Consider the following 12933-nt stretch of genomic DNA (forward strand, 5'->3'; position numbering starts at 1 on the left):
TCAAATTATGCACTTCTGTGAAATGTGGGATTAAATCCAGCAATTTAAAAGTTTTAACTACCATATGAAGAATGGCTTTTAATTTTACCCTATTTTCCTGTGCTATCAAGAGACTATGAATGTTGCAGCACTTCTTCAGGAGACCTTGGAATGAAAGGTTTTAGTCAGTCAGTAATCATCTATTAAGCACCTACTATATGCTAGATGCTGTACTAAGCATTAAGGGATGCAGAGAAAGTCAAAACATAGTCCCAGTCCTCAAGGAGCCCACAGTCTAATGGGAGAAGACAACACATAAAAAGAAAGTGAAGAGAGAAGTGGGAAAGGTATGGTACTTTAGACTTGTAACCAAGTGGAAGATGAGGGGGCTGCCTTAGACCCCTTCCTTAAATGAAAAATCTGGGAGGAGCTCTCCAATGTCCACCCTCTACAGTCAAAGGGAGGAAAGGGTCTCAGGGCTACAGTGTATGGAGTAGTGAGTTTCAGATTTGGTTCAGTCTTGCAAAAAAAAAAAAAATTTACTGGAGACATAAGACCAGGACAATAAAGTTGGTACATATCTTCCAAATATGGATGGTACCTAGTATAGAAATTTTATATCCGAATTGATCATAATTAAGGAATATGAGTAGGCTCTTACAACCAATGCCATGCCAGAAGACAAGAGGTAGTAGATTCTGGCACACTTAGCAATCCACGTTGAAATGTGTTGTGTGGCATTGATGCCTTGGCTTTCTAGTTATTAATTCAGGTGTGTGCTAGGCTGTGTCTCACCTATTCTTGTACCTGTGCCTTCCCCAAATGGTAATTCACTCATTCTGTAGCATACTCTCCCCCATGTGAGCCCCACATTTCTCCCAGTTCAAACTTTTGTTTATTACCTCAAATAAAAATGTTTTTACTTTGCTTTGGATGCCCAATGTAGCAAAAAGAAAGGTTGCAGGGGTCATTAATATGCAATATTAGCTGCCGAAAGACTGAATTCCTTCAGCAGTTTCTGGCAGAAGGTGCTTCTAACTTGGATCTTCATTTTTTAAAAATCAAAACAGAACAAAACAATACCATCCAAACTAAAGGAAACTTAAAGCTTTCTTATGTTTGTTCACTTTGGTGTTTTGCCTTGTATATATTGCTTGAAAGTCATTCCTTAGGGCATGAAATAGCTACAAAGGTGACATGAAAACATAACTGTCCACAACATCATGACAGGCATACTTCTAGGGATAGATTAAAGTAGATGACTTGTGGATCACCATTTGTACCACTGGCTGCCTTTCAGACCACAGATTCCGAAACAAGAAATAAAAATTCAAATACCAGAAATGTTTTTGTAACATTTTTTTTCTATTTTGAAAAAATAGAAATATATCATTTATTCCCCCATTCTGTTTACACAGTGGTTGTGCATCATTGCTGGAGACCCTTCTGAACATGTTCAGAATATGCTGGGTATTCAACTCATGGAACTAACTCTGATTTCAACCCAGTTGCAGGAATATTCCTGGAAAAGTTTGTCCTACAGTTCCCATTGGCATATCAAATTTGGCATATTCGCCACCCAAGATCAAAACGATCTTAACTTGAAGGGAAAAAATGGGAGAATACCCTTGTGTTCAAATACAATCTTTTAAATAAGGGCCCCAAGCATCCCCTAGTTGCCAGTAAACTCTTGTAAAGGGGGCAAAGTTTTGCACAGCAAACATCTAAACAGAATGTTCCAGCTAATAGCTGGTTCCTGATGCATTGGAGGAAGGCGAAAAACCTCCATCACACATTAGGCCAATTTTGTGTGGATGGTGGGAAAAATTCCTTCCTGACCCCCGAAGGCAATCAGCTTCTGCCCCAAGCATGAGGTTTGCAAACCACCATATATACCCCCCAGTAGGCGCTAAACTATGGGATGGCAGAGTCAGGATCAAAAATAGAAAAGGTAATTAGAACAGTTTGGGCAAGCATTCAGGGAAAGGGAAGAATGAGAAGGTGGGAGTTAAAGCAGGGACAGGTGTGCTCTTTGAACCTGGACCAGGTCAAGGGAAGTGGTCTGCCTGGACTCTACCATCAACCTATTGAGAACAGTGGATATATCTACGTTATGTTACCCCCTGGGGACAATTACCCTTTGCTTAGCCTGCACAAACACTTGGTTCTTTCGGATAGAGCAGAAAAGCAGAATATGGTTCCTTCATCTTAGATGATCCTGGTTCTGGGTGGTCTCCTGTAGTATTTTCTTCTCTAGAAATCCATCTTCTACAAATGAAAAGATTTAGTGAAGAATAAGGAATCTCGTACAGAAAGAGGTAAGTGTCATCATCATCTGTCAGTCTACTTAGACTGGTTTACTTGGGTGTTTCAAAACAAAATCAGGCACCCAGAATAAACAGTATGAGAAACTCTTTGGCCCTTCTGTACAATCTAATATTATGAAGGAAAAATAATTTAGTAGGGGAAAAAAGCTAATCAAAGCCTTGAATTCTGGTTAGATTCTCTTGCAGAAGATTAGCTAATACAGTTGGCATGTAGGAAAACATCTATTATTACAATCCCTGAAGATTAAATTGAAAAAGTAGTTACTGGTCATCCTACTACCCTGCTTCTGAGTAGAAATAACTCACCTCAGCTCTTCCTGCACTCACAGGTCTGGCCTCTAGGGTCATTCTGACGAGCAGGCCGTAGCCTAGAGAAATAACCCATGAAATCAAGTCAAGAAATACATGTATCCCCAACACCTAGTATAGAGGTACTTAATTAGTTCTTGTTGATTGATTGATTAGCCTTAGTTTTGCAAAGGCATAATAAGGTCCTTTAGGGAGCCTTGGGATTCTGGATCTAGTTGATCCCCTTGTAACTTGTCAGTCTAACCATTCAATTTGTGTCAGCTATACTTACTCTCTACAGCCAATTCAACCAAACCTTGTTAAGCTCTTCCCCTGCCCTTGGGGAACTTAGCCTATTCAAGGTATGTGGCATACACAGATAAGACAAAATTTAAGACAGTGGCACATGAGAAGCAAAAGAAAGCCTAAGGTAGACATAAGCCACTAAAGTCAGGTAATAGTCTGAACTCCAGATTTACTAGGCAGTTCACTTGTTGACTGGAGATAAGTTGGCAAATGTGGGTACGTTAATACCAAATACTCTCATGGGTGGAATATCTACACCCATGCTGAACACATTTCCCCTTTGAACATTAAATGATGCAGTTTAATTGCCTAAAAACCCAATTTCTTCCTGTTTTGTTATGAAAATGAAAAAAAGCAGGATACTAGAGTTGTCTCCTTTCGGGAAGTCACTGATCACCTCTATCAGAAGGTAAAAGTACTCACCTGAGGGGTAGGCCCCTTGACCCCCTGTCTAGAGCCAGTTTGCGAGCTGTAAGTGGTGGTTGTGGAGACTGAAACAAATAGGAAAGCATCATGGTTTAAACCCTCTGGGCCCTCCTCTGTCACAATTAGTCTTCAGAGTATCTATGACCACTGACTTCACAATGATCAGAGGGATGAGCTGGGATACACTATTGAGGAGAAAACTTGCAAGTGGGTAATAAGTAATTTCTATTACTAATGAATCAAATTCATCTTGCTCATTCTGAGGAACATTTCTAAATGGAATAAATTCTTAGACTGTAATACAATAGTAGGCAAATTGTTAAGATAAGTTAACAGGAATAAATAAGATTTTACCACCATTTTTCAGAAAACAAAGTGTTCACGTCTTTCCCCCTCAAAGTTCAACACAGGAGTAATAAATTGGCCCAGCTCTGTACCTTGGCAATGAAGCTGAATTACAGAGCAATCCCTAGGAATGACATGGACTTTTAGAGATCATTCAAAATTCTGACTGGGTTCCTTGAGCTTGAATCAAGCAAGCTTTGCCATAATTGGATCATACTTATTTAGTAACAGAATTTATTAATAATTGGATCATACTTATTTAGTAACAGAATTTATTAGAAATGGTGGGAGTGAAAGATGTGACTATAGCCTAAAGAAAGGTAAAATAAAAATTGGGTGACTTACCTAAAGTAGGTCATTTATGCTTCCCCTAAATTTCTGGCTTTTTGCTAATCAGGAAGGAATCCAGTAATTGATAATACATCAATTGATAATTGATAATACACTATCTCCTCAAAAAGGGAGATGGTGGCTAATACATCAGTCTGCTTCTGGGTCAAATGTTAACTGATTTCTTAGAAAAGGTTCCTGATTGAAACTGAAGGCAATATTTGAGGGCTGTTGAGTATCAAAGCCAGCAAATAAAGGACCATTTATAGAGGAATCTTTGTTAAAGTTTTCCAGGATTGTTTCCGCTAGACTCTTCTATTTGACTCTTGAAAACCACTGGGACCTTATATTCAAATCTGTTGATCTTGCTAGAAGTATAGGAGGAAGGGAAAGTTCCATACAATAAGGTAAAAAGTAAAAGCTTACCAGAGGTTAAGCCTCAGAAACTAGCTATGTGACCTGGGCATACTTATGTCTCAATTTCCTTAATAGTAAAATGGAGATGATAGTATCCCTCACAAGATTGTTGTGAGAAGCAAATAAAATTGTTAAAGTGCTTAGAACAAGTGTCTGGTATGTAATAGGTGCTTAATAAATGGTTCTTCCCTTCCCCCTAAACCATCTAGTTGAAAACATAAAATACATTTTCCCCTTAGTCCCCACACAGTCTTAAAGATATGATCAGGTAGAGAGAAAGTCTTTTTAATTTGTGCCTTCATGGGAACTCCCACCTTAAAGAGTTTAAATAGCTGGGGATACAGAGAATTCCATCCCATCCACTCTCCATGCAAAGATAAAATAGCTCGTGTTTATATAACATTTGAGACCGGTAGGTGGCACAGTGGGCAGAGTACTGGGCCCAGTGTCAAGAAGACTCATCTTCCTGAGTTCAAATCTGGCCTCAGACATTTACTATCTGTGTAAGTCACTTCTTTGCCTCATCTGTCAAATGAGCTGGAGAAGGAAATGGCAAAGTACTCCAGGGTCTTTTCCAAGAAAACCCCAAATGCGGTCAGGAAGAGTCTGAAACGACTGAATGACAGCATGTAACATTTCAAAGCTTACAAGACACTTTCGTCACAATAACCTTAGGAGGCAGGCAGTATTAGAATTATCTTTCCTGTCTTATAGATAAGGGAAGTAAATGAGGTTCACTGAAAGAGTGGTCAGGCAAAAGAGGACTGACTTGAACCCCAAGCTTCCTCTCTAAATGATTTATCTAATGTCTGACAATAGATCTCTAACACACCTCGAACTAGAAGCTCTGTTCTGAGACACTGTTTACCAACACCAAATGACCTCATTTCAGTTCAGATAAAAATAATTCAATTAGTTTTCAAACCAAGAAGGTAAGTGCCATTGCAGCTGGTAATAAGATAAGAACATGGTTAGAAAAGATCCTAGATAAGGTCATAAGTAAAACATTTATAAGGTTGTCTAGTGATCATGAAACAAACAAGATAGTTGCTGCCCCTGAAGGGCTTACTTTCTAATGAGAGAAGATAAATAAAGGTGAGTTAGAATGGTACCGATGGTATTCTTGTGGGAAGTGGACCCCTTCCCCCCCAGCCCTTAAGGATCAGAGCCAAAGAACCTAGGGATCTTGGCTGGGGTCTTGGTAGCTGGAGGTGATGGTTTAAGTAAAGCTGGCATGGGACTGGTCGGGAAGAGAACATATCTTTGCTGCTGGAAGGTGTTCTGGGAAACTACCCAAATATTTAGGCCCAGTTCAATATATAATGAAGTAGAGTGTGTGAGAAGTTCTATTTCCTGTACCAGCAACTTGAAGAAAATTCCATGTCTTGAGACTATATTCCAACTCACTTCTCTGAGGGCTCCTTGGTAATGTGGAATGTGTTTATTATGTTAAAGTTCCCTTATCTCATCTCCAGATAAATAGTTTAGACTGAAGAATTACACTTCCACATTATTGAGAGCTATATTGCTCAAGATGTCCTGGATTTGGATTCTCCTTAGCCCCATGCTTTATATTGTTTTATTAGCATTCAAAATTGATATTCCAGAGGCCTTGGATCTGATTTATCTGTTCAGCTTGAGCACCCAGATTATTGTGAAGAGAATGAAAGCTATTTTTGAGACTTGGAAAACTTTTGCCCCATTACCCCTTTGTCCTCCATTTTGATGGAAAAATCAGGAAGCCCTGCTACTGAAAGCCCTGGGGCTCGTTTTCGTAAAAGCTTTATGGGGATAAATTAAGAATAGCATTTTAGTCTTTGCTTCTGCCCCTTGTTGAGACAAGAATGTAAAGGAGAAGCCTAACTCTTAATGTTTTGCTTGTAGATTTAATTATATACACTTCCCTTGGATTGTCTGAGACCACAAATGCCTAAGAAGTTGCCAGCAAAGTTTTCCAGAAAGCATGCATCTATTCTGGTTGTCAGACGTGAATATTTACTCATCCTTGGAGAATTTGGATCACACATTGGGAAATAAAAGGTAGATCAATTAACAAGCATTTATTAATCACTTTTTATATGTGAGGACAAAGAAAGATTAGAACTGAACCTTGTCTTTAAGGAACATAATGGGAAGGCAACATAAATAAACTGGTACATGTGACATATATAAGCAGTGGACAGAAGGCAATCTGAGAAAGGAAAGGCCTCATGCAGAAGGTGAGTCCAGTTCACTCAGACTATGATCCTCATTTTCCCCCAAGGCACACACAAAAGTATAAAATTAGATGATATGGTGGGTTTCCTCAGCCAACTAAACTAGAAAATGGGATCAGTGATGGGAATGAAGTGAAAAGTCTGGACAGGTTGGTTGAAAATTTACAGTATTGGCATTTAAATGTCAAGCTGAGAAGTTTTAATTCTATCCTGGGGGCAATAGGGAGCAAATAAAAATGGCAGCAATCTAGAGATGGAGTGTCTCATATGAGGAACAGGCAGGAGGCCATGTCATTGAATCACACAGTATAAACTTGGGGAGCTCAAGGGTTGATGAAAGAAGGAGGGAAACTTGTAAAGTGTAAGCTTTGTGGAAAAAGAATTAGAGAAGGAAGATGAACTGGAAGAAAGGCAACCAATTAGAAGGTTATTGAAATAGTCCAGACAAGCAGTAAGAGCGCCTTAACAAGGGTGGTGGCCATTTTATTGAAGCTGAAGGGATGGATATCTGTCCTTTCCTTCTTGGAAACTAGAGACACTTAGAATGGTGAGCAAAGCCTAAGCCTACGTATTGTTAATGTATTTTTGCTTAATTTGGAGATTGTTCCCACTCATTAATAGGCCCATATGACCTGCCTAAATCATGTGGAAGCCTAAGTCATATGTGGTGAGAGGAGCTTGCTGAACAGGTGTAACAGAAAGGGTGAAGCAGATCTGGGAAGAAGTTGATGAGAGCAGTTAAGGTGGAGGAGAGAGAGGACACAGGCAGGCACAGCTAGTCTTGTGAGTGTTTGCTTGTGAGAAGGCCCCAGCCCAAGGGGGAAAGGCTTGGGAATGGTGTTGTCCCCTGCAGTGCTAATATGTATTGACTTCTTGGTTACTATGATAGATTTGGCTTTCTGGTGTCTGAATAAATGTTTTTCTTCTGCCTTCTATATAGAGAGTCTGTTATACTTTGTTATACAGAACTACCCCAACATATTCATAGTTGCCCTCTGTGCTATGAATATTGCCTTGATGATATACATTTGGCATCATGAATGGGATTCAGATGGCATCCATGCTATCCACTCATCTCTGAGGCACTCGCTATCCCATCACTGGTAAAAGAGTCCTTATACAAAGTGGTCTATTTTTGGCTGCCACTTTAGAGATCTTCCTCAGCCTTCTTCTTTTGGGATTTTTCCTATTGGATCACAGAAGGATTTGTAGCTTCTCTTTGAAGGATTTAAAAAGTCACTAACTTCATGGCCACTTTCATATTTCCATGGATTTTGCTTACTATTGGCTGAAGAAAAGTAGATGGTAGGAAAGCCTTTCATATGGAGAAGACACATCATTGGCTATAGCATCCATCTTTGCTATGGCAATATTGGGATCTTTGCTGAGCTTTTCTCCCAACTCTTTGTACTTGGGCTCCAGGTTTTTACAGTGACCACACCAAGGGGCATAGAATTCTATCAGAATATCTTTATCAGTATTCACAATTTCATGAAAGTTCTCAGCTACTACTACCTTCACAGGTCCATCAATTATTCTGTGGGATAGGTTCAGACTTTAAGTATCTTCTCAGGTTGCCATCAAAGTAATTCTGGAGGAATTGCCCAAGGGCCTTTCCATCACAAGAGAACTTCTCTTCCATAACATATTTCTCTCCTTTTGCAGTTTTGATAGCAACAACAGGCACCTCTGCAAAGGTTCTTTCCAAGTGAAAGTCAGAGTTGGTGGCTAAAAGATTTGTGACTAGCAACAGCAAAGTTGAGTTTCTGTCCAGGGAATTTTCGTGCCACCATCATTTCTCTGTTTCTCCAGTAGTTGGATCCTTTAGCATTCATCTCACAGTCCACATCATAGTAAGCCACAAGTAAGTCCTTGCCCTGAAATAAGTCTTTGTTGTCTTCTGTCATGTGAGGGCAAATACCAAAAACATTCCCCTGGTTAAATTTTTAAATTTTGCCACTGGCTATCTTTTCCTCTGTGTACTGTATACTATTTTCCTCAAATTTGTTAGCCAGATGTGGAGGTCGGAATAAAGTGAAACCCTCTATATCAGCATCATATCTCACCAGAACATCAACATTGGTGTGTGCAAAGTGGTAGTTTTCTCTCAAGTTTGTAGCTGCTTTTAGGAACTCTGAGTGATTCACTGATTAGGTCTCTGAAGAAACCCACCACAGAAGCAGCTTTGTCACTAATGAACTTCTCAGAATCTTCTGCACTCATGAGAGGGACTGAGGCAGGTCCTTGTCTGCTCCTTCAGATCACTCACAATTCCATCACCTGTCTGAGGGCCATCATAGCTATCTGATTCTTCACTGTTTCTAAATATTTTTAGGGTGGGATAGCCACCGATTCCATATTAAGTCAACCTTTGCCAAAGGAACTATTCCTTTTAGTCTGGTTGCTGCAGCTTCATATTCTGGGACAAGCCTCTTACAGTGTCCACACCAGGGCATGAAGAACTCCACCAGCAATGAGGCCAGCAGCTTGGGAATGGTGTTATTGCCTGCAATGCTAATGTGTATTGACTTCTTGGTTATTATGATGGATTTGACTTTCTGGTATTGAGATTTGGCTTTCTGTTGTTGGAATAAATGTTTTTCTTCTGCTTTCTATATGGAGAGTCTGTTATACTTTGAGAGCAAAACTATGCTAGCATATTCATAGTCGCTGTCGTGCAGTGAATATTTCCTTGGCGATACAGCCTAGCTATCGCCTCCTCTGTGTACACTTTTCTGATTTCCCTAGCTAAAAATTATCTTTCTTCTAAAACACTGAGGAGTACTTTGTCTAGGTCCTTCCTTTCCCCCATTATTCCACACACACTCTATTGTACTTATTTTGCATATCTCATGTCCACTGCCCTCCATGTCCCCTTCCCAATCCCCATCATGTAAGTTTTTTGAGGACAGTATTGTCACTTTTATCTTTTTATTTCCAACCCCTGGCAGTAACAGTGTCCTGTGCGTAATGGAAGTTCAATATATACTTGCTGAATTTAATTAAACAATATGCCATAGGGGAAAGGGTTTTATATAGTAAATAATTTATTTCTAGCATGGAGATATCATTTGGCCAAGATAGTGTATCTATTGTGAGGACATGTCATGCTCTTATATGGACAAATTGGGACCATGTATTTATGAATGAGGGAGTTAAACTAGTGAGCAAGATATATGAGGGTGGATCTAAGATTCTAAATGTGACTGGAAGGTCTAGCTTGCACTGATGGGAGGGATGAAAGGGGTGATTCTATAAAAAGACAAATCTAGGAAGCAGGGTTCTTTTGGGAAAATAGAAACCTAGGGCAAAGCCAACTGTCTCTGGAATAAAAAGTTGTCTGCTCCTCCATGTGCCTTGGAGAAGATGAGAATTACAAAACATGAGTGAACTGTCTCTACCTTCTGCAGGAGGCTCTTCTTTCAGACTGGCTTCCATTAGGAGGCAAGAATACATTAGATGCAATGAGGAAAGGTAGAATCAAGGTTATATTATAATTATAGTCTGTATATATCATTCTCTGGATTCCATTTTCTTTCCTCAAATCAGTTTGAGTAAATCTTCTTATGTTTATTTGAATTCTTCACATTCATAAATTATGCTTCCATACCAGGCTTGTGTGTATGATCTTTTCCCAAATTCTTCATCCATTGTAATTCCAAGTGGCTTGTGGTATATACATCTACAACGTTATTGTTTCTCCACCTCATTCCCCACCCTTGTTTTTAAATTTCCTCACATAAATGTATATTCTTAGCATGCAATGCTATATCTATTCCATCACTTTTTAAAAATTAAATTTTTTCAATGAACAAAAATCAATTTTCTGTCCTTCCTATTTCCAACCCCCATTGGGAAAAAAGGAAAACAAAACAAAAACAAAGCCCTTGTAACAAATATGCCTAGTCAGACAAGATAAATTCCTGCACTGGCTGTGTAACATATGTATGTGGATCTATATATCTAATGATCGATATCTGTATTATGGCTGGTCATTACATTGATCAGCATTCCTGTGTCTTTCAAAGTTGTTCATCTTTATAGGGTTGTTGTTACAGTATAAATTGTTCTGGTTCTGCTTACTTCATTCTATAGTTTTCTTCACATGTTTCTCTGAAACTATACTTTTGGTCATTTCTAACAACAAAATATTATTCCATTACATTCCATGTATCCTTTTTTGAAGCTCTTCTTTGATCTTTTCAAAGAATACTTCCTTCTTCCTAATATTTTAGAGAATAGAAATAATACTCCTCAATAATTTTATTTTCTCTTTTGAATGTAGATCTACTTATACTCCATATGTAGACAGATATTACTGGCCGAAACCTATAATGCGCATTTTTCAGGTTACTGAGCCATTGGGTGCACTACAAATTATGTTAAATAGATTCAAGTGGGCCCTCACTGCAGCAAGGCAATCCTTTTACACCTTCTTAATTAAGTCACAGTCCCATTTACATTCTATTCCAGATCTTTTCATCCTCAAACCTCCCAAAGCTCTTCTGCCCCAAACCTTCTCAGCTGAGAACTTTGCCTCATGTTTCATTGAAAAATATTAAGGTTATTCCCTGAGAGTTTCCTCTTCTCCTTTCCTCCTCATTTCATATTACTTGGATAAAGGCTCCCTTTTCTTCTCTGACACTGTTGCCTCCTTGGTGCAGGCCTTTATCATCTCATGCCTGGGCTATTGCAGTAAGGTTCTTTTTGGTCTTTCTACCTCAGGTCTCACTCCACTCCAGTCCATCACCCTCTCAGCTCTCAAAGTGATGTTCCTAAAGAGCAGGTCTTACCATATCATTCCTCTATCCAAGAAACTCCAGTGATTCCCTGTTACTTACAGAACCAAATATAAAATCTTCTTTGGATCTTAAAGCCCTTCAAAATCTGATCTCTTTCTACCTTTCCAGTCTTACACTTTACTTTGTCATCCAATGACATTGGCTTCCTTGCTTTTCCTCACACAAGAAGCTCCATCTCCCAACTTTGTACATTTTTACTGACTGTGCTCCATGCCTGGAATTCTCTCCCTCCTCACCTTCTCTACCTCCTGGTTTACTTAGCATCCCTCACGGCTCCGTTGAAATCTCACCTTCTACAAGAAGGCTTTCTCAGTCCCCCTCAATGCTAGTACCGTTCCTCTGTTATTCCCTCCAAGTTATCTTGTATAGTTTGTACATAATTGTTTGCATGTTATTTCCCTCATTAGATTTTTAATTTTTTATTTGTTTTACTTATAATTTCTGGAATAAAACAAGCATTTCCATGCCATTGTATAATAAAAAATGTTTACATATGAAATTGCAAATCTATTATGTACAATTTGCTATTCCTTGAAATATATAATAAAGTTATCATGTAAATTTTTTCCCTTTTTCTCCCTTCCCTCCTCCCACCCTACAGATAGCTATCATTAGATACAAATAAATACGCACACATACATGGGTGTATATATATATATGCATATATATATGAATAAATTCTATACATACTTCTTTTTATCATTTCTTTCTCTGGATGTAGATAGCATCTTCCCTGACAAGTCCTTTGTAGTTAATTTGTGTATTTATAACAGTCAAAATGACTTAGTCGCTCAAAGTCATTCTTAAAACAACGTTGCTGTTACTGTATGTGACATTCTCTTTGTTCTGCTCATTTCACTCTTCGTAATTTCATGCAAATCTTTCCATGCTTTTCTAAAATCATTAAGCTCATCATTTCTTATGGCATCGTGAGGGTAGGGACTGTCTTTGCCTCTCTTTGTATCCCCCAGGATGTAGCAAAGTGCCTGGAACGTAGTAGAGGAGCTTAACAAATGCTTGTTGACTTGTCAATTTTTGCGTTAAAATTCTCCTCACTATCCATACTTGCTTTAAAGCAAGTTCCAGAGTTGGGTTTTTGTTTTGCTTGGATTTGGGGTTTTTTTGGGGGGGGGTGCTAACCTTTGTGGCTAACTACTACAGCAAACATCATGCATGTTGAAACAGCTAGATGACTCAGTAGATAGAGCACTGGGTCTGGGGTCAGAAAGACTTGAATTCAAATCCTGCCCCAGATGCTAGCTATATGACTTTGGGCAAGTCACTTAACCTTAGTCCATTGAAGGAGGAAATGGCAAACCACTTCAGCATTTTTGCTAAGAAAACCTCATGAGTAGTATTGGCCTGCTATGGTCCATGGGATCACAAAAAGTTGGAAACTTTTAATACTTAATAACTTAAAATACTTAATAAACTCTTGCCAGCCTTAGGAGAAAAATTCTGTAAGTCAGCTCTTTTAGATGCTGGAAATCTGACCTT

General features: G+C 38.9%; 1 long non-coding RNA gene and 1 pseudogene across 4 annotated transcripts in view; both read right to left on the reverse strand.

Annotated features, from left to right (window-relative positions):
* Positions 1–12933, reverse strand: part of LOC140529057 (uncharacterized) — a 94161-nt gene that overhangs the window by 40591 nt on the left and 40637 nt on the right. For 2 of the 4 annotated variants that reach the window (XR_011975404.1, XR_011975403.1), the window contains exons 2-4: positions 3324–3391; positions 2613–2674; positions 2117–2247 (exon numbers count right to left, since the gene is read on the reverse strand). This is a non-coding gene — a long non-coding RNA (uncharacterized lncRNA). Of the gene's footprint in view, positions 1–1323; positions 2248–2612; positions 2675–3323; positions 3392–12933 lie in introns of those variants that run through there. The other 2 variants (XR_011975402.1, XR_011975401.1) reach the window with 1 other exon arrangement.
* On the reverse strand, positions 3401–11176 carry LOC140530460 (protein disulfide-isomerase A3 pseudogene; annotated as a pseudogene).

Source organism: Notamacropus eugenii, chromosome 2 (genome assembly GCF_028372415.1).
Source record: "Notamacropus eugenii isolate mMacEug1 chromosome 2, mMacEug1.pri_v2, whole genome shotgun sequence".
Classification (NCBI taxonomy): domain Eukaryota; kingdom Metazoa; phylum Chordata; class Mammalia; order Diprotodontia; family Macropodidae; genus Notamacropus; species Notamacropus eugenii.